The sequence below is a fragment of the Helianthus annuus genome, chromosome 8 (genome assembly GCF_002127325.2).
Source record: "Helianthus annuus cultivar XRQ/B chromosome 8, HanXRQr2.0-SUNRISE, whole genome shotgun sequence".
NCBI lineage: Eukaryota > Viridiplantae > Streptophyta > Magnoliopsida > Asterales > Asteraceae > Helianthus > Helianthus annuus.
In genome coordinates, this window is record NC_035440.2 from 74,528,610 (window position 1) to 74,555,377 (window position 26,768).

The following is a 26,768-nucleotide window of genomic DNA, read 5'->3' on the forward strand; positions in this document are numbered from 1 at the left end:
CCAGAAATTATTCCTTAAATCTTGGTACATCTTATTGTTTCCTGGGTGTATGGTATACCTAGATTTATGAGCTTCTTCTAAAATCTTATTCCTTAATTCTCCTTGCTTAGGTACCCAAATTCGTTTCTTATGGAATTTCCAAATTCCATCATTTCCTTGTTCTAATTCTTTTAGGTAACCTTTCATTCCTTCAGCATCGTCTTGGATTGCTGCTTTCTGAACTTCTTTAATTTGTGCCATTAAATCTACTTGTAGATTTAACCTCAGAGCACGGACTTGTTTCTGTTTCTCATGATACTTACGACTTAAGGCATCTGCAACTACATTTGCCTTTCCTTCGTGATATTGGATATCACAGTCGTAATCGCTTAGCATCTCCATCCATCTTCTTTGCCTCATGTTTAATTCTTTTTGCCCAAATATATATCTTAAACTTTTATGATCGGTATAGACAGTAAACTTACTTCCATACAGATAATGTCTCCATATCTTAAGGGCAAAAATTATGGCTCCTAATTCTAGATCATGAGTCGTATAATTTTCTTCGTGCCTTTTCAATTGTCTAGAAGCATACGCAATTACCTTCTTGCGTTGCATTAACACACATCCATATCCTAATTTTGAAGCATCACAATATACTTCAAAATCTTCTGTTCCTTCGGGTAAAGCTAAGATTGGTGCATTTGTCAACCTATGCTTTAAAATCTTAAAGGCTTCTTCTTGTCTAGGTCCCCATTCAAACTTAGCAGCTTTACAGGTTAACTTAGTTAATGGTACGGCTATCTTAGAAAAATCTTTGATAAATCGTCTATAGTATCCAGCTAAGCCTAGAAAACTTCTTATCTCCATAGCTGTTTGTGGAACTTTCCACTTCGTAATTGCATCTATCTTAGCAGGATCTACATGGATACCTTCGTGATTTACCACATGACCTAAGAATTGTACTTCTTGCAGCCAGAATTCACATTTTGATAATTTGGCATAAAGCCTTTCGGTTCTTAACAAAGTTAAGAGAACATGTAAATGCTCACAATGTTCTTTTTGGCTTTTGGAGTAAATAAGTATATCGTCGATGAAAACGATTACAAATTTATCCAAGTATGGTTTACAGATACGATTCATCATGTCCATGAATGCTGCTGGGGCATTCGTTAATCCAAAGGGCATGACTGTAAACTCATAATGACCATACCTAGTTCTGAAAGCAGTTTTAGGTATGTCTTCTTCTTGTACTTTCAACTGATGGTATCCGGATCTTAAATCTATCTTAGAGAAATACCTAGCTCCTTGCAATTGATCAAAAAGATCATCAATCCTAGGTAATGGGTATCGATTCTTAATTGTAACCTTATTCAATTCTCTATAATCGATACACATTCTCATCGATCCATCTTTCTTTTTCACAAACAGTACCGGTGCACCCCAAGGGGATGAACTAGGTTGTATGAATCCTTTGCTTAATAATTCATCTAATTGCTTTTTCAATTCTAGCATTTCGGTAGGTGCTAATCTATATGGTGCTTTAGCTATTGGTGCAGTACCTGGAATTAAATGAATTCTAAACTCTACTTCCCTATCAGGTGGTAATCCAGGTAATTCTTCTGGAAAAACGTCTGGGTATTCTGACACTACTGGGATGTCCTGAAGTTCCTTATCCGTAGTATTAATGATTACTGAAATCATATACATCATTTCCTGTTTTCTCGAATAACTAGCCAACTTCATTACTGAGATGAATTTTAGTGGCTTTCGAGGTCTATTTCCAGTAATTAAAATTACTTCTCCTGTAGGGGTTTGAATTTCTACTGCATTTTTGTCACATAGGATTCGAGCATGGTTGGCTATTAACCAATCCATTCCTAATACTACATCGAATCCTGCTAAATTCATTGGTAACAAATTTGCAGAAAACTTATGGCCTAATAACTCTATTTTTCCTCCTTGCCAGATTTTATCTATGTTCACAGAATTTCCTTCTGCGGTTTCAACTGTGAAAATTTGCCTAAGAGGGGTTAAAGGTAACTTAAGGTCTTGGCAAAATAAAGTATTTATAAAACTTTGGTTCGCACCAGAGTCAAATAATACTTTTGCAAAGACGTTGTGAACTAAGAACGTACCGGCTATCACATCTGGAATGAGTTCGGCCTCTTGAGTGGTCAGCTGGAATGCACGAGCATTTTTCTTGGTTGTTCCTTCCGTGGGTCTGGCTTGGTTAACTATAGGTTTAGCTAACTTAGGACATTCAGATTGAAAGTGTCCCCTCTCTCTGCAATTGTAACAAACTTTTGTTTTCTTCCTGCAGTCTTCTTCCCGATGTCCTTTCATTTTGCAAAAATTGCAAACCATATTGCATTGTCCATAATGCTTCTTTTTGCAAACTTTGCAGAAAGGAGATGATGAAGATTGTCCGGTTCCTCTCTTCTTGACATTACCCATACGAAATCCTTGGGTAATCTTGTGAGCTAATTCCTTCTTGCGATCTTCCTCTCTTGTGCGTACCAATTCATCTGTTAGGGTATTAGCTAATTCTACAGCATCGTCAATAGTACGAGGTCTCGCAGCTTTAACGATGTTTCGGATTTCACTAATTAACCCCCAGATGTAACGAGAGATAAGTACCGGTTCTGGCGAAGCCAGTGATGGCACTACCCTTGCGTATTCAAAGAATGTCGAAGTATAGCCCCGACAATCTACACCTAACATACGATGACTTAGGAACTTGTTTGCCATTTGTTCCTTCTCGTATTCGGGACAGAATTTTCTTTCTACTAAACTCTTAAATTCTTCCCAACTTATTGCATAAGCTATCCTTCTTCCTTTTGCCTGGAGGACCGTGTTCCACCATTCGAGTGCTCCTTCTTTGAATAGATTTGATGCATACATCACCTGGTCTCCATCGGCACATTTGCTTATTGCAATTACTGCCTCGGTTTTCTCTAACCAACGCAGTGTTGCAGTTGCCCCTTCGTTACCTGCAAATTCAGCGGGTTTGCAAGCAAGAAATTCTTTGTAAGTGCAACCAGGCGTTGCAGCTTTCATTCTTTTAGGGAGTGGGGCCTGCTGCGGATCATGATCGTCATGATTACCGCCTCCATTTATGCTGTTACTGCCGTTATCTTCTGGAATACGTTTACTAGGAATTAATTGTGGTTCGGCAGGTTTTCGAACAGCAGCTACAATTTCTGGAATAGCATGAGCTATCCCTTGGGCGATAAAATGCTCGATATCTTGTCGAGTTATATATTGATCTTCCTGTTCTTGCTCAGATTGATTTTCTTCATTAATTGGTTCATTATTAGCGTTTTCCATCTGTTAATTAGTAAAATTATTAGTGTCTAACTTATCAATGACAAAATTCACATAGATACACATAGATTATCACATCATACGAATATAACCAAAATTGTCGATTTCTCGACTTTTACTTTGTTAGTATATTGTATATGCATCCATACACACCGTATTTTACAGAGTTTTATTGCCCATTTTACAGAATTTTAAGTTACTATCATATAATACGGCTTTCTGTGGTTTAACTGACTGTTCTAGTAACGGTGCTCCCTTTCATCGTACTTCCAAGTTAGATGCTCTCCCATTTCCCTGATCCTATTACCTGTACCTATCAGTTCTTCACCGAACTGACGGAGTTCAGCTAGGTTTTCATTACTCATGGGAGGATTTGGGAATGGTTCTGGGTCAAATTGTGGAAGGAAGCTATAAGGACTGTTAACTATGTTTTGGAATTGCCAATCATTAGTCCACCATTCCTCCATTTGGCCTAATGGTCTGGTATGAACTAGTGGGTCTGGAATAGCTGGTCCTAGGTTTAGTGGGAATTGAACTGTAGCCGGGTAAGAAAAGAGATTATCGTTGATAGGCTCTAAAACATCACAATTCTCCAGTAGGCGATCTATTTCGTCCTGGAACGTGATTTCCTCAGACTGTTTAGAGCTTTCGCCAATCTCTATTCCCTTTTGTTTCAGATCTATTCCTATTTCTTTTTCAGGTGATTTCGAACCTTCTCCAGTTTCTATCTCCTTTCCCTTGCTCACACTCACAGGATTTTCTATTTTAGGGAGTTTCCTAGTGGCAGTTTTCCTACGGCGCACTTTCCTCCACCCTACATATCTTCTCTTCTTTTTAGGTTTGGCTTTTTCCAGCGGTGGAGCTTGGAATTCCACAGGTTCTTCTATGTCAGCAATGTAACCAGTAAAGTCGTGAGAGACTTCGATAGGCACTGGATATAAGTTGAGATTCTGGAATGTTTCCGACATCTCATTCATGCTGCATAGCATATATGTAAAATGCAATGTTAAAACTTTGGAACAAAGTTTAACAAACAAAATACTGAAGTTTTATTGCATACTAATTTATACAAAGAACAACAGAAATAAACACACTTAGGACTTTATTTATTTACGGGATTGTGATTTCTCTTACTAGACCCAACTTATCGGATATTTAAAGATTAGCATTTTCTGCTACAGTAGCTAGCATATAGAGATTTGCCCATTTCCCGTCTATTTTATCTTCCCAAGGTGTACTATTACCCAACTCTTGAACTTCGGGGTTAAACCTAATTCTCTTGGTTCGGGGTTTCTTTGTCTCCTGACTCTTTTTAAGTATCGAATCCCTTTTCTCTGGGGAAAGTGGATTCTCATAGTTTGCCTTGCGGACAAAGATTCCTTCTTCTAGATTTACCGGATTTCTAGAAGAAGATGCCACATCTAGTTTGTGGTAGATAGCAGACAACTTTTGTTTACCCATACTGTAACTATCAAATAATCAGTTAATAAAACAAATAATCACAGAATAACAATTAGTAAAATTAAGTATCGTGGTCCAAAATGCTTTAATTTAGGCTTAATCAGTGGCTCGATCAGTGGCTCAATTTAATTATTAGCTCTGATACCACCTTCGCTGTCACGGCTCCCCGACCCACCCTGGACGGAGTCGGGGGACCGCGAGACAGTTCCCGTGGTATTTAATTAATGCGGCAGCGGAAGTCTTTTTATAACAGGATCTTTTATCCGTGAAATATGCTCGTTTAATATATTACACAAAGCTTAAGGGATAAATCCCATAATTTACAATAAGTTGATTTCACATAGAAATCTTTATTTTTCAAAACACGTTTTATTCATTTATTTACACTGAGCCACTTCTCTGAGCTTGATAGTGCTTTACTGCACTTTTCCTGGATCACACAGATCACCTGAAACATGTTTGAAAAAGGTTTTGTCAGCGGGGAAATACTGAGTGAATCATTCTGTTTTTCTAAAACGACCTGTTAGTTATAATTTACAGTATTAAGAGCGATTACAATGTTTCTATCAACCAATTATCAAGAATGGGTATTTGTCACTCGATTCATTTCTGTGACTGTGGTCATACCACTATTGGGTCCCGTTGCCCAAATAGTGACGGTGTACTCACACAGAGTAGAAATAACTCACATAGAGTAATATTCACTCACATAGAGTGATAATAACAGTACTGTGCACAATACCCCACATACCAGCTGTAATTTGGTGATTACAAAGACTTAATCCCTGTAATTATAACCTTTGAAAATAATTTGAGGTATTGTAATACTTACTCACAAACTGTGAGAAAACAGTTTAAAAAGAAGAATGACTCACTTTGCAGATTAACGAGCAATAGATATAAGCCTACTGATTAGCCTTGCTTAAACCTAATTTAACACAATGCACACACACAGGTTAGTAACTAATACAGCAATTACATCAATTCACGAGATTAAACCTTCACAACGATTAATCAGTGCAATACTCGATAATTCAATCGGATTCACAACGAATAACAGAGCATAGTCCGAATTCGAACAGCACTCTAATATTCAAGTCGAAATCACGACGAATAATCAAAGTACAAGCTCAATTGAGCAGCACCCGGACTATCGTTGGATAGTTATAATCGATCGGACGTTGAATCGTAATAGCGATCGAGTTATTACCCTGATTGCGGCAGCGTTTCGATAATTGTGTGTGTGTTGGACTGTTTTGCTTATAACTCGACGTATATTATGAATTTTAACGTCGTTCAAGTGCCAGATTTCAAGTCCCAACCCCTGCTATTTATACTGAAAATTTGTCACCGTCGCGTAGCGCGAGGGGGTACCCCTTTAGGCGTCGCGCTACGCGAGTGACCACCCTATTTTCATAGACTAGGTTTTTGCGTGTGTAGGCTTGCTGAGTCGATAGATTTTTAAAATTCTATTTCGACAGAGAGTTATGATGATAATCGTAGCTAGGGTTTTGCCCCCCTGAGTTTTAGGGGCCCTGATCCTGATTCCGATTATTCTGGAAATTTTAGGGTTAGTGCAGAATTACTTGGGTTTCTCAATTAGGGTTTCCTTATTACCTAATTACCATCCTAATTATGGATTTTAGTGGCAGTTGTTACAGTAACAAGGAGCACCCCCACCCCATCCTCCTTGTTACGAGTCACGGCTTGTTTCCTTGTGCAGGAGATCAACCACCGGTGATCCAGCCAGCGATCCTCGAGAGGAAGGGATTAACCCTTCTTGACGAGACCAGTGTGTTAACCCTGCCCGGTTAACCATTGTTTCATCAGTATAGGTCAAAGAATTTGCAATATCTTCAGTGGATTGGTACAGATTCACGATGCCTAATACCTCAGATGACATCCTTTTATGGCCGGTCCAAAAGTTAATGGACTACTACCTAAAGCAATTAGAGGTGATCTAAAACACATTAATTAATTTAAGATTTAGCGGACTCTTGTATTAACCTGCTGGCTAACAGTCATAATTTTAACTTCCAAATCTACACATTTGTTCATCGGACTTGAAATGTAAATCTCATTCGAAAAAATACATTTTTTTCCGCACCTTAATACCATTAGGCTACAAGCTCGTTAGTTTAACTTAACTAAATGATATGGGGTGACTAGAAAGAACTTAAAGTTACAGCAATGATCACTACTAAATTTGAGTTAGTTAATATTTTAGTTGGTATTTTTTATATGCTTTTTAAAACAAGATGTTTTATATAATTTTTGGATTTTATTAGACTTTTTTTTATATTACTTGTAGTTTTATTGATATGTAATTTTGATGAAAATAGCAGGGAGAAAAAAAATCTGAATTAAAATCCAATATTCCAATAATCAGTAAATGGTAGCAAATAAATGGTTGCAATTGTATAAAAAATGGTGGCAATATAAGTGCATAAATGGTATCAAAACTCATAAATTGTGTGAAAAATGATGGCTAAATGGTGGCAATATACGTGGCTAAATGGTAAATGGTAAACGATATCAAAACGAGCAAAAACCGATGGCTAAATGGTGGCAATATCGGTGGCTAAAGGGTATCAAAACGTGCAAAAACCGATGGTTAAATGGTGGCAAATCAGCTTCACAACTGACAACTCGGTGGCAAACTCGGTGGGAAACAAGGCGGAGCGTAGCAAACATGAAGCGGTGACAAACAATTTTGACCAATTTTGTGGTGGTAAAATAAGGTAGCAAAATATAAAAATGGTGGCAATTTGGTGGCATTAGGGCAATTGACACGGGTGTTTTTGTCACCGTATTTTCGGTGGCAAACTGATGACAATAAGAAAATTGCTACCATTTTGTAACCAAAAATTACATAACAAAAACCATGTTTTCTCGTATTGAATGCAATAAATCAATAATGTTAACTTGGAAAACCACTACCAGTTTACAAACCCCCTATTTTAACTAAACAAATCCTTAACTTATTATAACTTTTTTCGAACAACAAAGCTTAACTTATTATAACTTAGTGTGCATAATCATCATACTTATAACACATGATTCGACTTATCTTAGTCATGATATGGCTCCTTGTAATCATTTACCGTGTTGTTTCGACTCCACTAGCTCGACCATTTCAACAATCTCATCCCCGACCATTACCTCAGTCATATACAGTCACATAGCATGCACTTGGCTATGATTCTGGTAATCTAATCGAGCATACAACAGTCTTCCCTAATCTTCACTTGGTTTTTCCCGTACACGTATCCTTTCGTCGCATGCCTTCAATCTTACGATTGCCTCATCAAATGGTATCATGTCTAAGTTGACGCCTCATTTTTTTTTACGGTTAATCCAAGGCTTCTATCCTTCAACAAAAACATGCTCAATATTCCAACAAACTAATCAACTGAGTCTTTGTATATTTGAAACCTCCTAAACTCTCTCCTAGAGTTTGGAGGTGAGCCTTCTTATCACACTCCAACCAAAAAGGGCTAGTCAAACAACTGGATTTACACAATTACAAAGTCATTATTGTTAAACATGCCAGATGTCTAAGGTTATAAAACCATAGGTTATATAAGCTTGTCTAAGGACACGTGATATCATAGTTTCCTTGAGCCTTAATACAACTTTTAACAACTAGTCATCTAGTGCCTTTTATCTCCTGACTCATTGCTCTTGCAATAGATCGTCATAACTTGCCTAAATTAAATGCTAAAACAAGTTAGCTTACATTGCTGAGTTCAAATTTGAAGTTGAAAATAGTATTCATTTGAAAATAGCATTCCTTTGTAAGCAGTAATAGCAATGAACGTGTGATTTCAATTGTATATTCTCACGCAAAATTATTGGACATGGCACCTTGTGTTTAGTGTTTGTTAGTCTAAACACCCTGTTTTCATGCTTTAACGCTTTAATGGGTGAGCTTAGTACAAACAAGTTTTTATAGATGATATGCATTTCACATAATTTCTAGTTAGCTATGCTAGGTTTTCCGATATAATAAAGTACCATATCTTCATATTATGTCTTAAGTTCAATCGGCTAGCAATAATATTTACAGTTCCAGGCAGCGTTACCCTCAACCTATTGGTATGAGTTAGCATGGATACAGTCACGCAAGGTCAGATTATTGAAAGATAATTACGTAAGTTATTAATGTGAAAAGTGGTAGGCCCCCTTCCAGGCAGCGTTACCCTCAACCCATTGGTCTGAGTAAGTAAGAATACAGTCTCGCAGGGTCGATCGGTTTAAAGTTCTAATATTATTTTGTAGATAGTGGGTTCAAGCGGTTTTTTACTTCTCTCGAGGCAAACAGTACCGCCCACTCGTGAAGTCTTATTAAGCTTGAACCTGGTTCTCGCAAGATTTATACACTGAACGAGACATAAAATTACCCAACCACCCTTCTAACCCCCTTCCAAGTAGTTAACACGCTTTATATAGACCGTAAAGACACGAATGTGTGAATCAACGACACATGAAGAATGGTTAAATAAATTCGCCTTCAATATAAACAACTAGTTATTAAAGTCATTAATACATACCAAATAAAAAGGAGCCAAAGGTTGGAAATCAAAAAAGTAATACATAAAAGATTTGTCTTCAACAAGTGATGTAAAAGTTTAGCCAAATATGGCCTTTGTTTGACAAGAACTCTTACGATCGATCTTCGATCCCGAGACTACTACACACTCTAAATGATGGAAGATGGATGATGGTGGATGGTGGTGGGTGTTGGTGTTGTAGTGGTGGCAAGTGTGAGAGAAGTGGTTTGCCAAGGTATGGATTGGAATTGAACCAAGCACCCCTATTTATAGCGGAAGTCAGACAATCAACACGGCCCGTGCCATCCTCGAACGGCCCTGCGACCATCCTTCTCTATCTCCCTCATTAACTGCAGTGTCAGGTCTTGTACTAACACGGCCCCGTGTGTCAACGGCATGACCCGTGGCCATTATACTTGCTGTACTATCTCAGATTCTCCGAATCTTAGAGTTGACCACGCCCCGTGTTTCCTGAGCACGGTCTCGTGTTGGTGGTCTGATTTGTCCTTTGTTGTTGTCTTTTTCTTTTGCAGAGAAGCTTGACTGAGCACGACCCCGTGTCAGAGTGTCTGATCTTGTTATATATTTTGTTGGTTTGATGTGGATGGGGGCTTGGCGAGTTGTGTTAATCCTTCTTCTTTGTATTTATGTTGGTTTTTGCTGTTATTTTGTTTCTTTTGTGCGTTTAAGCTCTTTTGAGCCTGTAATTTAAAAGGAATAAGAAACATGCTGTTATTCAACATTAGTATTGAAAAAGGGTTGTTTTATGCCGTATTTGATATAATTTATATGTTGTATTTTATATATATCAAATACCCCCACACTTAAATCTTTGCTTGTCCTCAAGCAAAATTCTATATGTGGCTTACACACCCAAACGTAATAGGTAGAAGAGAAGGTTTTGGGCTTATATTTAGAGTGTCGGGAATCCAAGTTCTAAATTTATTTTGTTTTTATTTTATTTACAATCTTATTCGTCATGATATATTTAAAACACAAATTATGAAAAATTATTTGTTTTGGGCCTAACATGTCACACCCCGATATTTCCACGTATTACTGGTGGGCCCGGTGGGAGTATCGTGACGTAGTTGATATCATCATAGTCAATTAATCATAGTTTAATGCACAACGGAAGTCTAAAAGTAATTATACAAACCGAGTTGAAAGTATAACAAAATATTACACAACGGATTGTAAATGGATCCACAGGCAGATCTAAAATACAAAGAAATATTGTTCAACAGACTTTAAGTATCAGAAGCTTACAAGACTCTTTATTTAATACTCAGGAGTTTTACAGCCCATTACGCTTACTACCTGCACTTAGTCTTTTTGAAAAATACGTTAGTCTACACTGGTACCACAATCAACCGACTCTTTTGAAAATATTTAAGAAAATTGATTTAAATGCACAAGGCACAAATATTCTTTTACAACTTGGGACAATTATTTAAAATAATCTTATATACAGATTTATATGTTTGTCGTCCGTTCAGGGCCCGGTTAGAAGAGCCGAGACAAGATTAATAGACACACCACTTAGTATAGGCCCACAAGAAGTTTCCTCACAAGTGAGATACCGTTTTACATACGCAACTGTCAGGTGTATGCCTACACCCCGTGCTTAAGTCATGGCCATTTCTGATGAATGAGCCAAGGATATCCAGGACACGGTCATTAACCCCCCAAAGGCATTGCATCAAACAAAACAGATTAAAACGGGTTATATAAATTTATTAATAACAATCCGATCAAGAGATTTCATACCCGACCAAGTGGTATTATTAAATACCGTATCCCAAGCCCGTATAACGGAAAATAAGTTAAAAGTATTTACCTGAACTAAAATTACTTTATTCTCAGTCGTATTTCAAATCAGCAAGTACAAGTAGCTTTTACTGGGCTCCTAAATATGGAACGAAGGTTTTAATAACCTATTAGATTCCTAACAGGTCTTATTTAAGTTTTAACTTAGACCGGTTAGTTTTAATGAAAGGTTTACGGTTCAAAACGCAAGATTAAGCGAAGACCGGGTTAGAATGTGATTTAGACCCGACAAGTATGCAGACTTGTAAATAATGGGTAAACTAAACACATTCTGGATTTTGAAGTAAGAATGATAAGGTTTGACCCGTTTTGGTCAATATATGCAAACTAGTTACACAAACCGTACCGAACGCGTATATGCATAACGGGTAACCAAATGAGTCATGTACAAGTTCCACAATTAATATGCCTTAAATATGATGTGACATCAGTAGGATATCTTCCATTATGCCCTAAACGAATTAAAAACCAATTTAAGCCCAGTAAGGGTATTTTGGTCATTTTAAAGTTTATAAAAGAGGTTAAACAGCAAACTGATATTCTAATCTAAAATATTCGGTAAAAATAAATTTTATCAAGTTACATCAGTAAGATATCATACAGATGTGAGGTTAATCATTTATGGCCAAACTATGCACTGTATGGGCATTTTGGTGATTTCACATATGTTTTAAGGGTCAAATTTGGAAATCTAAGTTCAAGACTTAAACTTACTGTTAAAGTATAAAAAATTATTTATAACATCAGTAGGTAACAAGTCTTAGGTGCTAAATATGGTTTTAAACCATACTATGCGCCTAAATTGCATAAAAGTCGGTATTCGACGATATTCGGGTTATTTAAGGAAATCTGAGATTTTAATGTATAAAATCAGTAGAAAAAGGTTTGACATGCAAATGATGCATAAAACTCATTTTATTAATGAAAAGGGCATTACCGTCAATTACCTAGTCCATGCAAGAATTATATGTTACAGTCAGTATAAAATTTGAAAAAAAATTCCAAAGATCCCTAAATATGATATTACAACAGTGGGTAGAAAGTTTGATGCCAAAAATTAGGTTTAAATATGATTTATGCCAAAAATGTCATTTAATTAACAAAAAGCTTTTGTTTTACGATATCTTGCATAACTTTCTTTTTAGACCATAAACCGATGTCAAATTTTTAGGATATACTTAAATATCAGTGATAAAGGTTTTTGTCCTCTCACATTTTCAAAAATCTCGTTTTAATGATAAAAGGGCATAATGGTCCATTTTAAGCATTTAACAAGAACATGCAAATGAATCAGATTTCTAAGGAACCATGTAGTATAACCTCAGAGGGTTATACTAACATATAATGTGGTCCCAAAGGAACCCTAAGGCATAACTAAACTAAGCTAAATTGGGTCAGAACTGAAAGTCAAAGCAAAAGTCAACTTTTGCGACTTTCGGTTGCGAATCCGAGCCTAAACTCAGAATTGTCGGGTTAAACATGCCTAAACATGTTCTTACATTATTTACCAAGTTGTTTAAGTGATAAAATGTATTTTATATCTTCTACATTATCAGTTATGAATTATTTTATAAAAACTGGCCCGTTTGACTTTTCTATTAAGTAGTTTGACCCGACAATTGACCAAGTAAATGTGATAATTAGGAGGTGCCCTTTTAAGGGTTTAACACATACATAATTACCAACACATAGCCACTTTCAATTCGAATAATGACAGGACCGTTAGTGATTAATCACCAAGTCAAAGCGTAATTACGCTAACTTTGACTTTCGGTCATTAAGCTAATGAAAACTTAACTAAAGAAGCTAAGAACACTTACAATAGTCCTTAGGACGAAGATTTACACTAAGAGAGCTTCCTTCAAAGTCAGGATGCTTTAGAGAAGTGAGTTTGAGAGTGAATAAAATGATTTGTACAAGAATAAGTGAAGAGTGTGAGCCTTTATATAGGATTTTGAAAGTTTTAGGATCAATGCAGGTGTCCTCACGTGAAATCTGATGCATACAGGTGTCCTAGAGGTTTTACAATACCATCAACATGCTGCTGATTCGAGAAAACGGGTGTAGAAGATGACAACCCGCAGCTGTCCATTTCTACTGCCCAGTTACAGTCCTTATGGACCGTAAGCCTAGGCCTTACGGTCCGTAACCGCTTTTCAAATTTTATCGCCCAGTTAAGCCACCTTACAGTCCGTAAGGTGGATGCTTTGCGGTCTGTAAGCCTTTAATCAGAAGACAAATTTTTGAGAACTTTTAGATTTTGACCATGCAATCTTTATAACTCGAATCTAAGGTCACTTTCAGCAAGAGGGTCCATTTGATCAGTTTTGAAAAGTCCTTCGAAGTAATGCCATGCAAAATAAAGTTTTGGAGTCTTTGAAAGAGGCCATTTAATGAAGATTTGTCGTGTTTGCTGATGCGTGTGTGGTGTACTATATTTTTATATATATTTTTAGCCCTTTTTAACCACTTTAGTCAAGTTTTAAATTTATAAAACACGATATTTACTAATACCAAACACACATATGGACAAGTGCTCCCATCGTGAGCATAGTATAGTGTTGGTAAGATACCGAGATCGTCCAAGGACACAAGAGCTTTTAATACCGGTTTATCCTCAACGTATAATCAAATAAAAAATTTAGAAAAAGGTTTTAAACTAGAAAATAAAAACTAAAATGCTGAAAAATATAATAAAAACAGATAGACAAGACGAATCACTTGGATCCGACTCGCCTTTAGTGTAACATTTGATTATTTCTGCACTTTTGCACTTTTTAAGAGATTATCTTAGTTATTGTAGTAGGCCCCTATTTTGAAGGGGACGTTACCCTCAACCCAGTAGTTTGAGTCAGCAAGGATACAATCCTAAAGGGTTGGATTATTGAAAGATAATTAATTAAGTTATTAATGCGTAATGTGGTAGGCCCCTCTTTTAAAGGTGACGTTACCCTCGGCTAAGTAGTTTGAGTCTGCAGGGATACAGTCCTAAGTAGCCGGGTTAATATACTGATAGTAGTTTACATATGAGGGGATCAAGAAATTCGGACCCCCGCCATCCAATACCTATGGGTATTGAAGGAGATCCTACTAAGCTTGACCCAGGTCCTTGCAGGATCTATACACTGAACAAGACAAGACTCTTACCAAACCATTCCCTTAACCCCCGACCAGGTAGCCAACATACCTCCATATAGACCGTGGAGATATGAATGGTGTAAATCTTTTATTTTATATAGACAGTAAAATAATGCCAAGACACCACGGACAAATGATAAGGAATACTAACCTTCAACATAAGAAACTAATTATTAAAGTCATTAATACATAACCAAATAAAAAGTGCGAAAAGATTAAAAATAAAAAGTATTACACTAAATGCTTGTCTTCACCAAGTGATGTAAGATACTTAGGCAAACATGACATTTGATTGTCAAGAACTCTTACTGTCAATCTTGGATCCCGAGACTACTACACACACTCTATGATGGATGATGGTGGTGATGATGGTGTTGTGGTGGTGGTGGAGTGTGGGTGAAGTGTGAGAGAGGTGGTTTGCCAATGGATGATTTGCAAGTGAGCAAAGCACCCCTATTTATAGCCTGCACAGAATCCCGGACACGGCCCCGTGTCCACCCATCTTCTCTTTTTTCATTAATTGCAGTTTGTCTGTGTTATTTGACCACGCCCCCATGTCCGCTGGGCACGACCCCGTGTGCAGAAGCGTATCTGTACTATCAAGATTTCCCTAGATTCGTCGAATCTTAGAGTTGATCACGGCCTTGTGTCCGCTGGGCACGCCCCCGTGGTGGGTGATAGAAGCTTCTACAGCTTTGTCATTTCTGCAGACACTTGGGCACGTCCCCGTGCTCATTGAACACGGGGCGTGTTCAGCCTTCTGTTCTCTTGTTTTTGCTTGGGAGGATGCTGTCGAGGGGTCGGGCATGCCACGTTTATTCCTTTTCTTGTATTTATGTTAGATTTTGCTGCCTTTTTGCTTCTTTTGTTCATTTGAGCTCATTTAATCCTGGTACTTCGGTATCTTCCTCCATATCAAGTATGACAAAGTCGGCAAAGAATTCGCTGACTTTGACTAATAGATTTTCAGCGATACCTTGTGGATATTTTACGGACCTATCAGCGAGTTGTATGCTCATTTTTGTAGGGCTTGTTTTTTCTAGGCCGAGTCGGTTGAACATTAAAGCGGGCATGAGGTTTATGCTAGCCCCGAGGTCGGCTAGTGCATTGCGAATGGGGAGTTCCCCAATCGAACAAGGGATTGTGAAGCTTCCAGGATTGATCTTCTTTTGCGGGAGTTTGTTGAGTAGCAAGGCGGAGCATTCTTCGCTTAAATTAACTAATTGCAATGATTCAATTTTCCTTTTGTTAGTGAGGAAGTCCCTCCTAAATTTTGAATATATAGGCATTTGGGTTAGGACTTCAATAATGGAATATTAACATGCAATTGTTTTAGCAATTTTTCGAACTTTGTGAATTGCTCATCGGTCTTTTGACGGATTAACCGACCGGGGTATGGAATCGGAGGATTCTTGGTGGGCTCTTAATTTTGTGGAGGAGCCGTCTCTTGTTGGAGCGTTGGCGAAGTTGTGGACTGGCTAGACCGGCTCGTTTCAGTTGAAGGTAAAGGGGCTTCCTCGGGACCAACGGTACGGTTTCTCAATGTGATGAGATGTACTTGTGCCTTTGGGTTGGTTTCGGTATTACTTGGTAACGCGCCTTGTGGTCTCTCGGAGAAATTTTGAGCTATTTGACTTAATTGTTTTCCAATGTTTTGAATACTAGCTTGTTGATTTCTAAAATTCAATTCCAATTGTTGAATTCGATCTGAGTTTTTCTTTTCGGTGTCGGAGATGAGGCGAGATACGGTATCTTCAAGCCTCTCTCGTCCCCCTTGTTGTTGAGAGAAATTTTGTGACTCGTTTCTTGGTTGCTGAAAGTTTGTTCGTTGGTTTAGATTTTGTCGGTTACTACTATTGCTGGGTTCTCTCCAACCAAGGTTAGGGTGGTTACGCCATCCTTGGTTGTAGGTACCCGTTGGAGGACCAGACGGCCTAGGTCTATTATCAATGTAGTTTACCGTTTCTGTTTGATCATCCAATTCTTTCATACAACTCCAATTTTCGTGTGGCCCACCACACCCTTCACAAGCCATAACCAAGGTCGTTTTTGCCATTTCTAACTTTTTTATTTTTGAAGAAAGGGCCTCGATTTGAGCTTGTAAAGAAGTGCTTTCGTCAACCTTATGGGCGCCCGAGGCAATAGATTTATTGCCTCGGGGAGTATGCCACTGAAAATTGGGTTGAGCAATTTCCTCAATTTGATTATAAATTTCATTTGGGCGACGATTACCTAAAAGTCCCCCGGAGCTAGAGTCAAGTGTTTGTCTTGTGTGTGGAAACAATCCATTGTAGAAAGTGGATACTTGTTGCCAAACCGCAAGACCATGATGAGGACACTTTCTTAGTAGCTCCTTGAACCTTTCCCTAGTTTCATACAAGGATTCTCCATCTTCTTGTGAGTATGTGTTAATTTCAGTCATTAATTTAGCCGTTTTAGCAGGAGGGAAATACTTATATAAAAACTCTTGGGCTAGTTCATCCCAGGTGTTTACCGAGCCAACTGGGATGGCATTAAGCCAAGCCTTAGCTCGGTCTTTTAATGAAAATGGAAACATTTGAAGGCGCATGACGTCATTTGATGCTCCGTTGATCCGGAAGGTATCACATATTTCCAAAAAGTTTGTAATATGCAGATGGGGATCTTCATCCGCAAGCACGTGCAAGGTTGCGGAGTTTTGGAGCATTTGGATCAAATGCAGCCAAAGTTTGAAGTTGTTGGCATCGACATTCGGTGCATTGATAGCAGCGCCAAGATTACCTACTGTGGGTCGTAGGTAATCCATGAGGGGGCGTTGGTCCACCATCGGAAGTAGGTCCCCCGAAACATTCTCTTGGTTTTTAGCTTTACGTCTTTTTCTTAGAAAGCGTTCGGGTTCGTCTAAAGGCTCTTTTATGTCTCTGCTGGAACTGGAGCTCATACACTACGTAGAGGGTTCAGGTGTGGTGCCTGGGTTCCAAGTCCTGCAATAAAAACAAAAAAGAAAGTTGGTCAGAAGTTTCACCAAAGCCCCGTGCTCAGATGAACACGACCCGTGGTCGGAGATACAGTAATTGTTCCCCGAATCCCTGTTACTGGGGAGGTCGACACGGCCCCGTGTTGCACCGACACGGCCCCGTGCTCAGCTCTCTGTATCTCGGAAAATAAAAACTGCCCGTAACAATGCTGGGCACGGCCCGTGTCCTACCAGGCACCGCCCTTGCTGAGTTCTGCAGAAACTGAAAATCTAAGAAAAATCCTAAAAAAAATAGAAGAATAAGAAAAAATGATTAGGCCGTTGATTTTAAGCTTTCTTAAAATCCTTGTGTCCCGGGCAATGGCGCCAAAAGCTTGATGCGTGTGTGGTGTACTATATTTTTATTTATATTTTTAGCACTTTTTAACCACTTTAGTCAAGTTTTAAATTTATAAAACACGATATTTACTAACACACATATGGGCAAGTGCACCCATCGTGAGCGTAGTATAGTGTTGGTAAGATACCGAGATCGTCCAAGGACACAAGAGCTTTTAATACCGGTTTATCCTCAATGTCTAATCAAATTAAAAATTTAGAAAAAGGTTTTAAACTAGAAAATAAAAACTAAAATGCTGAATAATAAAAATAAAATAAAATAAAAACAGATAGACAAGATGAATCACTTGGATCTGACTCGCCTTTAGTGTAACCTTTGATTATTTCCGCACTTTTTAAGAGATTATCTTAGTTATTGTAGTAGGCCTCTCTTTTGAAGGTCACTTTACCCTCAACCCAGTAGTTTGAGTCAGCAAGGATACAATCCTAAAGGGTTGGATTATTGAAAGATAATTAATTTAGTTATTAATGTGTAATGTGGTTGGCCCCTGTTTTGAAGGTGACGTTACCCTCGGCAAAGTAGTCTGAGTCAGCAGGGATACAGTCCTAAGTAGCCGGGTTAATATATTAATAGTAGTTTACATATGAGGGGATAAAGAAATTTGGACCCCCGCCATCCAATACCTGTGGGTATTGAAGGAGATCCTACTAAGCTTGACCCAGGTCCATGGAGGATCTATACACTGAACAAGGCAAGACTCTTACCAAACCATTCCCTTAACCCCCGACCAGGTAGCCGACATACCTCCATATAGACTGTGGAGATATGAATGGTGTAAATCTTTTATTTTATATAGAGAGTAAAATAATGCCAAGACACCACGGACAAATGATAAGGAAGACTCACCTTCAACATACGAAACTAGTTATTAAAGTCATTAATACATAACCAAATAAAAAGTGTGAAAAGATTAAAAATAAAAAGTATTACACTAAATGTTTGTCTTCACCAAGTGATGTAAGAGACTTAGGCAAACATGGCCTTTGATTGTCAAGAACTCTTACTATCAATCTTGGATCCCGAGACTACTACACACACTCTATGATGGATGATGGATGATGGTGGCGGATGATGGTGTTGTGGTGGTGGTGGAGTGTGGGTGAAGTGTGAGAGAGGTGGTTTGCCAAGGGATGATTTGCAAGTGAGCCAAGCACCCCTATATATAGCCTGCACAGAAGCCCGGACACGGCCCCGTGTCCACCCATCTTCTCTTTCTTCATTAATTGCAGTTTGTCTGTATTAGTTGACCATGCCCCGTGTCCGCTGGGCACGACCCTGTGTGCAGAAGCGTATCTGTACTATCAAGATTTCCCTAGATTCTGCGAATCTTAGAGTTGACCACGGCCCCGTGTCCACTGGGCACGCCCCCGTGGTGGGTGATAGAAGCTTCTTCAACTTTGTCTTTTCTGTAGACACTTGGGCACGCCCCCGTGCTCATTGAACACGGGGCGTGTTCAGCCTTCTGTTCTCTTGTTTTTGCTTGGGAGGATGCTGTCGAGGGGTCGGGCATGCCACGTTTATTCCTTTTCTTGTATTTATGTTAGATTTTGCTGCCTTTTTGCTTCTTTTGTTCATTTGAGCTCATTTAATCCTGAAAATACAAAAGGAAGACAAAAGCACACTTTTTCCAACATTAGTACTAAAAAAGGGTTAGTTTTATGCCACAATTGATGTAATTTATATGTTGCATTTTGCACACATCATTTGTACATAGGATCCCATTTCTTTGAAAATTTGAATTATTTCTCACAAGATTGAACCGGATATTTATGTAATCTTTATCAGATATTCATGAGAACATAATAAAGTTTTCCAAAGGTTTGGAAACGTTAAAAAGTCACTCAGAGGTAATAATTAACATGTTGACACTTCTAATCCTTCAAGTTATCTTTTAAAAGATACGGGTTTATAACACATTTAGAGTTCATGATACGTGTCTTTATTATATTGGGCATGATTTTGCGAGGTGTTCCTCTCCCGCTTAAAAGAAATCTCGACCTCAAGATTTACTGAAATAAATGAGGGTTTGTTTCATTATGGATTCAACCTCCCATGTGTATTCTAGGCCTCTACGAGCATCCCATTTCACTTTGATGATTGGTACATGCTTCCTTCGAAGCTTCTTAACCTGTCGATCCTCGATCGACAAAGGTTTTTCAACGAACTTCAAACTCTCGTCAATCTGGACGTCCTTATGCGACATTGCTAGCGACTCATCGGCTAGACATTTCTTCAAATTGCAGATGTGGAATACATTATTAATTCCACTAAGCTCTTCTGGCAGATTTAGCTTGTAGGCCACAGTTCCGACACATTCGATGATCTCGAATGGCCCTATGTACCTTGGGCTCAGCTTGCCCTTTTTACCAAACTGCATCACCCCCTTCCAGGGTGACACCTTGAGTAGGACTTTATCACCAACTTCAAATTTTAGAGGTTTACGCCTCATATCTGCATAGCTTTTCTATCTATCCCTTGCGGCTTTCAGACGATCACGGATCTGAACAATCTTGTACGTCGTCTCCAGGACTATATCAGGTCCTAATAGTTGGGTTTCTCCAACTTCCGCCCAACAAACTGACGTTCTACACTTTCTTCCATACAAAGCCTCAAAAGTCGCGGCTTGGATACTCGAATGACAACTATTATTGTATGAAAACTCAACTAAAGGAAGATGATCATCCCAGCTTCCACCCAAGTCTATAACACAAGCCCTGAGCATATCCTCAAGCGTTTGAATCGTACGCTCGCTTTGTCCATCTGTCTGAGGATGATAAGCAGTGCTGAAATTTAAACGAGTGCCTAAGATTGCTGAAAGCTTTTCCAAAAGTGAGATGTGTATCTTGTATCCCTATCAGAGATAATAGATACTAGCACTCTGTTGAGAGATACAATCTCATCCACGTACAACTGAGCTAGCTTATCGGAGCTGTGCGTTTCTTTAATTGGCAAGAAGTGAGCTGACTTGGTCAACCTGTCGATTATAACCCAAATCGTATCATTCCCACACTTCGTCCTTGGTAACTTAGTAATAAAATCCATAGTTACCATTTCCCATTTCTAAGTGGGAAGTTCAGGCTGTTGCAGCAAACCTGACGGTTTGTGATGCTCGGCTTTAACGTGTGCGCACGTCAGACATTTAGCCAGATAGTGGCTATAGATTTCTTCAAACCTATCCACCAGTAATTTTCCTTTAGATCCTAAACATCTTGTCACTGCCTGGATGAACTAAATACTTTGAACTTTGAACTTCTTGAAGAATCACATCTCTAAGTCCTCCAAGGATTGGAACCCATATTCGACCATTCAGTCTTAGGATTCCATCCTTGCCACATGACAATTGATCAGCAGTCACTCCTAACTTCTCATTCAGAAAGTTAGTTTCCAAAACAGCTTCCTTCTGAGCAGCTAATAGCCTTTCATTCAAGCTGTTCCTTAATTCGATGCTTTTGGCGTTGATCCTTATTGGTTTAATTCTTTCCTTTTTGCTCAGGGCATCAGCAACAACATTCGCTTTGCCTGGATGGTAGCGAATTTCGCAATCATAATCATTTAATGTCTCCATCCAACGACGCTGCCTCATGTTAAGATCCTTTTGGTTGAACAAGTGTTGAAGGCTTTTATGATCGAAATAAATCACACACTTGGTTCCATAAAGATAATGCCTCCAAAGCTTTAGTGCAAATACAACGGCACCCAACTCCAAATCATGGGCGGTGTAGTTCTTTTCGTGCACCTTCAGTTGACGTGAAGCATAGGTAATAACTGTCACGACCCCCAATCCACCCTGGACGGAATCGGGAGCCGCGAACAGCCACGTGGTACCGGTGATTATTTTGAAAAACATTGCAGCGGAAATTTCATCAAGACCGTGAGTTAGGAAAAATATCAGAGTTTAGAAAACACCGGATTTTTATTTATTAAATAAATGGGATAAACCCATGTTTTATAATGGTAGCTTTAATAAAGATAAATTTGATTTACATAAAACAATATTTCTTAATTTGATTTAATTAATAAAATAAGCCACTTCTTGAAGTCCTTCAGTGCCGGATCCAATCCTTACTCCAATATACTGTAATTACCTGAAACGCGTTTTATAAAGGTTTTGTCAGCGGGAAATACTGAGTGAGTTCATTCAGCTTACGTAAAATGACACATTTGTTATAATTTACAGTATTAAGAGCGATTACAATGTTTCTGATATCAAACCAACTACCCACGGTACTTTGTCACTCGACCCATTGGCCCACCTGTCCAAAGGCGTCTGTGATTATGGTCATATCACCCATTGGATGCCCCAATGGTGAAGATTATCAAGTAATGTATACAAAACCCCACATACCGGCTGAAATTTGGTTATTACAAAGACTTAATCCCTGTAATTATAACTTTGAAAATAACTTGGAGTTTTGTAAAACAGTTGATAAAAAGAGAATAACTCACATTATAAGCATGCAATATTGAATTAACAAGCTTCATGATTCAGATTCTTCTAAGAACTAGCATTTACTTTGATTGTAAGTGTATGTGTATGGGGTAGTGTTTAGCCTACGGATAAGCCTGATAACCTAATTTAAGCGATAATGTACCCGAAACTAGGTAATTAACTAATACAGCATTTACGATGAACTCACGAGATTAATACCCTCACAACAAATGACAAAGTGCGATACTTAAACATCCAGTGGATTCACAACGAATGACATAGTATAGTCCGAATTTGGACAGCACTCAAACATTCAAGTCGAAATCACGACGAATGACAAAGTATAACCCTAATGTGGGCAGCACTTAAACATCTGTTGAATAGTTTCAATCGATCGGACATCGAATCGTAGTAGCGATCGAGTTAATACCCTGTATCGTAGCAGAATTCGTGATTGTGGGTGTTTTATAGTAAAACGGCTATAACTCGGAGTGTAAGACGAAATTTTCCGTCGTTCCAACTCCAGAAATCAAGTCCCATAGCCTACTATTTATAGCTGGAAAATCGTTCCCCTCGCGTGTCGCGACAGGAACATGTGCACCCATCGCGTGGCGCGACGGGTCTATTTTCTAGCCTAGGGTGGACACGTTCAGGGGTAGCTTGGCTGAGTTGATTGTACGACTAAATTCACATTTTACAGCGAATTATGAAGATAATTATCAGCTAGGGTTTACCCCCTTGAGTTTTAGGGGCCCTGATCCTGATTCCGATTGTTATGAAAATTTTAGGGTTTGTGCAGAATTACTTGGGTGTCTCAACTAGAGTTTCCTATTGGGTAAATAAAATAATAGATATGATTTTTTTATGAGAGTTGTTTACAGAATAGAATAATAAATAATAATTTTTGGGTAAATCACAAAAAGAGAATAAAACAGTGAGAAAATAGAATGGACCTACTGGGTAACTTTAGGGTTCAACTAGAAAGTCTCCTGGTATAAATTTTGGGTATAAATTCTAAGCTATTAAAAATATAATGCACTCGTGTTAAGTATAATACCCCTAATTCAACCTTGTCCCGAAGTCCCGAGATAGAATCCCAACAACTTAGTCGGGCAGAGCCCTGACAAATGTTATGAGACTCAGATCAATCAGAAAGGGTAGCGGTGATCGGGAGTTAAAACACTTAAAACGGGACAAGACTTTATTATTATTAGATTTAAAGAAAAGAAAAGAAAAATATAAAGAGGTTCATAAGAGGTCGAGACATGAAGGACAAAGAAGTCGAGACATGCTCTATTTGGTTGGTATATATAGTGAAAAATTACTTGAAGTGAAAGCTGCATCATATACACGTGTAAACAATTTAGACATAGGGCATTAAATGCCTTACACTCCCTTTCATTTTATGCATACACGTATGTAAAGTATAAGAATTTCATAATGCCATTTTCTTTTTCTTTAGGACATACGTCCATCCTAATTGTTTTTCAAGTATTTTAATGATTATTATTATTTTATTATTTATCTTTTCATACGTATAAAATAAATTTTAATTGTAAGTTTAACTATTTATATTATTATATTTCTTTAATGTAACCGTTCACTTACTTACATGTAAGTTTATTTATTTTTTTTATTATATATATATATTATAATTAATTTAACTGCTTCACTTATTTGGCGTTTAAAACTTATAAAATATAACTTTTTATAAAATAATAAACATGTCATTAGAACGAGAATATTTTTGTCTACATTTGGGTCTAAATTTTATTAAAAATAGAGTAGGTTTGAAATACAATGTATCTTTATAGTGTAATTAGTAAAAGGTTCCTGGGTCCGTCTAGGTAATTCATATTTCTTATAATCAATTTACCCGTAATCTACTCGTCTAATTATATGAGTTTATATAGACTTTTATTTTATTGTAAAGGTCACCCGTAGACAGACATATTAATTAGAATAATATTTCAACCAACTATATAAAATAGTGTTTAAAATTATTTGGGTGAAATATTTATATTAAAAATAAACTAGTTACTTGTTACTAGTGGTTAATAAATTTAATCAAATATATAATTCTTTATATAAAAATAGGAATGTTACATCCTCCTCACCTTGTTTTAAATCTCGTCCTCGAGATTTGGGTTATGATATTTCTTTTAGACTTATGTCATATTTTAGTCAATAAAACAATATGAAGGTAGCTGCCACAGAATCAAAATATCAAATTTTGTGAATACGAGTTGTACAATAAGTAGGACTCAATGGATCAACTGAATTAGTTGAAGAAATCGATGACAAACGAATGAGATGGAATGATATAATTTCCAAAATGACTAGGTTCAAACCAAAATATATATAATCAATAGATATTTAAAATAAATGTGAAGGACTTTTAGAATTAATAAAATTATTTGTCAAATGAAAGCTTACTTTGATTGGCAAATGAGGAAGACTTAGAACTGATAGGTTCAAATGAAATAAAAGTATGAAAATGATTTGTAAAATATTTAATTATGATATGAGAAAATTAATGTGCTGAAATGAGTGAATTGCAAAGATACACCAAAAGACGATAGAGTTAGTGTATCATTGTTTAGAGTTCCAAGTTGTTTTGGCATGACCAACCATTATATTATATTTGTAAAGCAAATGTAATACATATTATTTGTTTCACATTTTTACTATATGTAAATGGTTACCACTTTCAAATAAATATTATTTTAGTATTTTTACTATACTATGTAAAATAACTTATATTTACTATGTAATATATATTACAAAATATCACGGTGAAGTTATTACATTTACAAAATATTTTAGTATTATGATTTTTTTTGTAAAAGAACCACTATTATTTATAATGTTAAATGAAAGTTGTAAATAAAGGTGTAAAAATATTTATTGTACAAAAGTATTTGTAAAATATTTTGTAAATATATAACACTTAATGGGTTGATTCTATATGATTACTTATTTTCATAAACTATATAACGTTGTGAATGGATTTACAAATGTTGTAAATAAGTGAAAACAGGGACTATTTTTTATATATTACAATGTTCTCTTAACCCAACGTTGTTGATGACTACTATATTATTCTTATATGGTTTTTTTTTTCAGAGTGTTATGCCTTTTTTTTTCAGAGTGTTATGGTGCATAGTTACCACAAAATATGTGATACATAATTATTTATATAATTTTATTCGTCCCTCTAATTCTGGTATTGTTTTATGAAAATATGTTTTCTCTTTACAGTACAAAGTATATTTATAATTAAAATGTACTAAATAAGTATGATGACTTAATTTATATATATTAAGTAGTTATTATCATGGTTGGATATTGGTTAGTGCTGCCTTGTTTAAGCATAGGTGGCCAGTCCATGCCTAACTAAGGCTAGGCTATTCAATATATGCCCCTGATAATAACTCTAGTATCTAAAAATTCTACTAACACTTCTGTTATTTATTACTAAAAATTTAAAATTATTAATAATGAATAACTTAAATATAAATTTAAATGAGAGTATATCTCAATATAATTTATATATATATAAAATATAAATTCTTTACCTCAATGGTTTAACAAAATTCATTAACTCGATATCAAAGAGTCATTGTTTTACAATAATGCGATTCATAGTGCAAAAAGCGAAATGATATTTGAGTTTTGATAAATCGAATGAAGCCCTCCAGTGGTCTTCATAAAGCAAGCGAATCATATGCACAACAAACAGAGCATGTGTAACGTGTGGATTTACCAAGGAATGAAATAGATCAATATTCACTACTATGAAAGAAATCCTCATGATATGATGACTATTAGAGGAAGTAGAGATGCGAAAGTCAACTTATTATATACAGAAGTCAGAATTTCAACGAAAAGAAATATAAAAACTTTATCTTGAATTTCGTGTGATAACTGTTGTTTAAGTGACATTACCAGGGAATGTTGAATAAAATAAAATAGGGAATTTGCAAAGGTATATGATTCCTTTTGCAGTGATAATAATTATGACTCTAATTAGACTGTGCATCGATAATTGTGAAATCTTATTACAACGTACTTCAGCAAGATTTATGTCGTTTGTAGGATTTCGTGGCAAAGTGCTTCTTTTTGATTATTAGTTCTTCTACTGACGGAATTAGCATTGGTGTCATTGTGCCCAAATTATATTTTCCAAAGGTTTTGACTTGGAAGTCATGTGTGATATACTTCGATGTCTGTGGAAGTATAATTTAAGTTTTATGTGTTTTCTTGTGCACTAGCACAACTTTATATGCTTCTTACTTGCGTTAATAGTCTATGGTAACGCATTTGGAAATTCTTATATTTTTGATGGTGTCCTAACTTAATGGGTTTCCAGTATTATTTTGTCGCACGAGTTACGAGACAAATGATCAAACGAATAATGTTTGATATCGGAAAAGAGATTCCTGATAAAGAAATCTAGACACATATACTTGTACTTTATTTCTATTTGGTTTTTGGAATTCCTTATAGATATACATATCTATATAATCACATATTTCACATGCTGTAATATACATACCCTCTATAAGGTCAATGTATTTAACAGATTCATATTTCCAAAAACAAGTCAGATATTAGGTCATGATATTATTTAGGGAAATCTTGTCACTTGTTTGACATACTATGTACCCTGTCTCATCCAGTTCGCGCCGGAGA

The 26,768-nt window shown here is 36.9% G+C and overlaps 1 non-coding gene across 1 annotated transcript; it reads left to right on the top strand.

The window, feature by feature from the left end:
* The first annotated feature begins 16,609 nt into the window (after positions 1 to 16,609).
* Positions 16,610 to 16,716, top strand: LOC118481464. The gene has a single exon (XR_004865673.1). It is a non-coding gene; the product is annotated as a small nucleolar RNA R71 (small nucleolar RNA).
* The last annotated feature ends 10,052 nt before the right edge of the window (positions 16,717 to 26,768 follow it).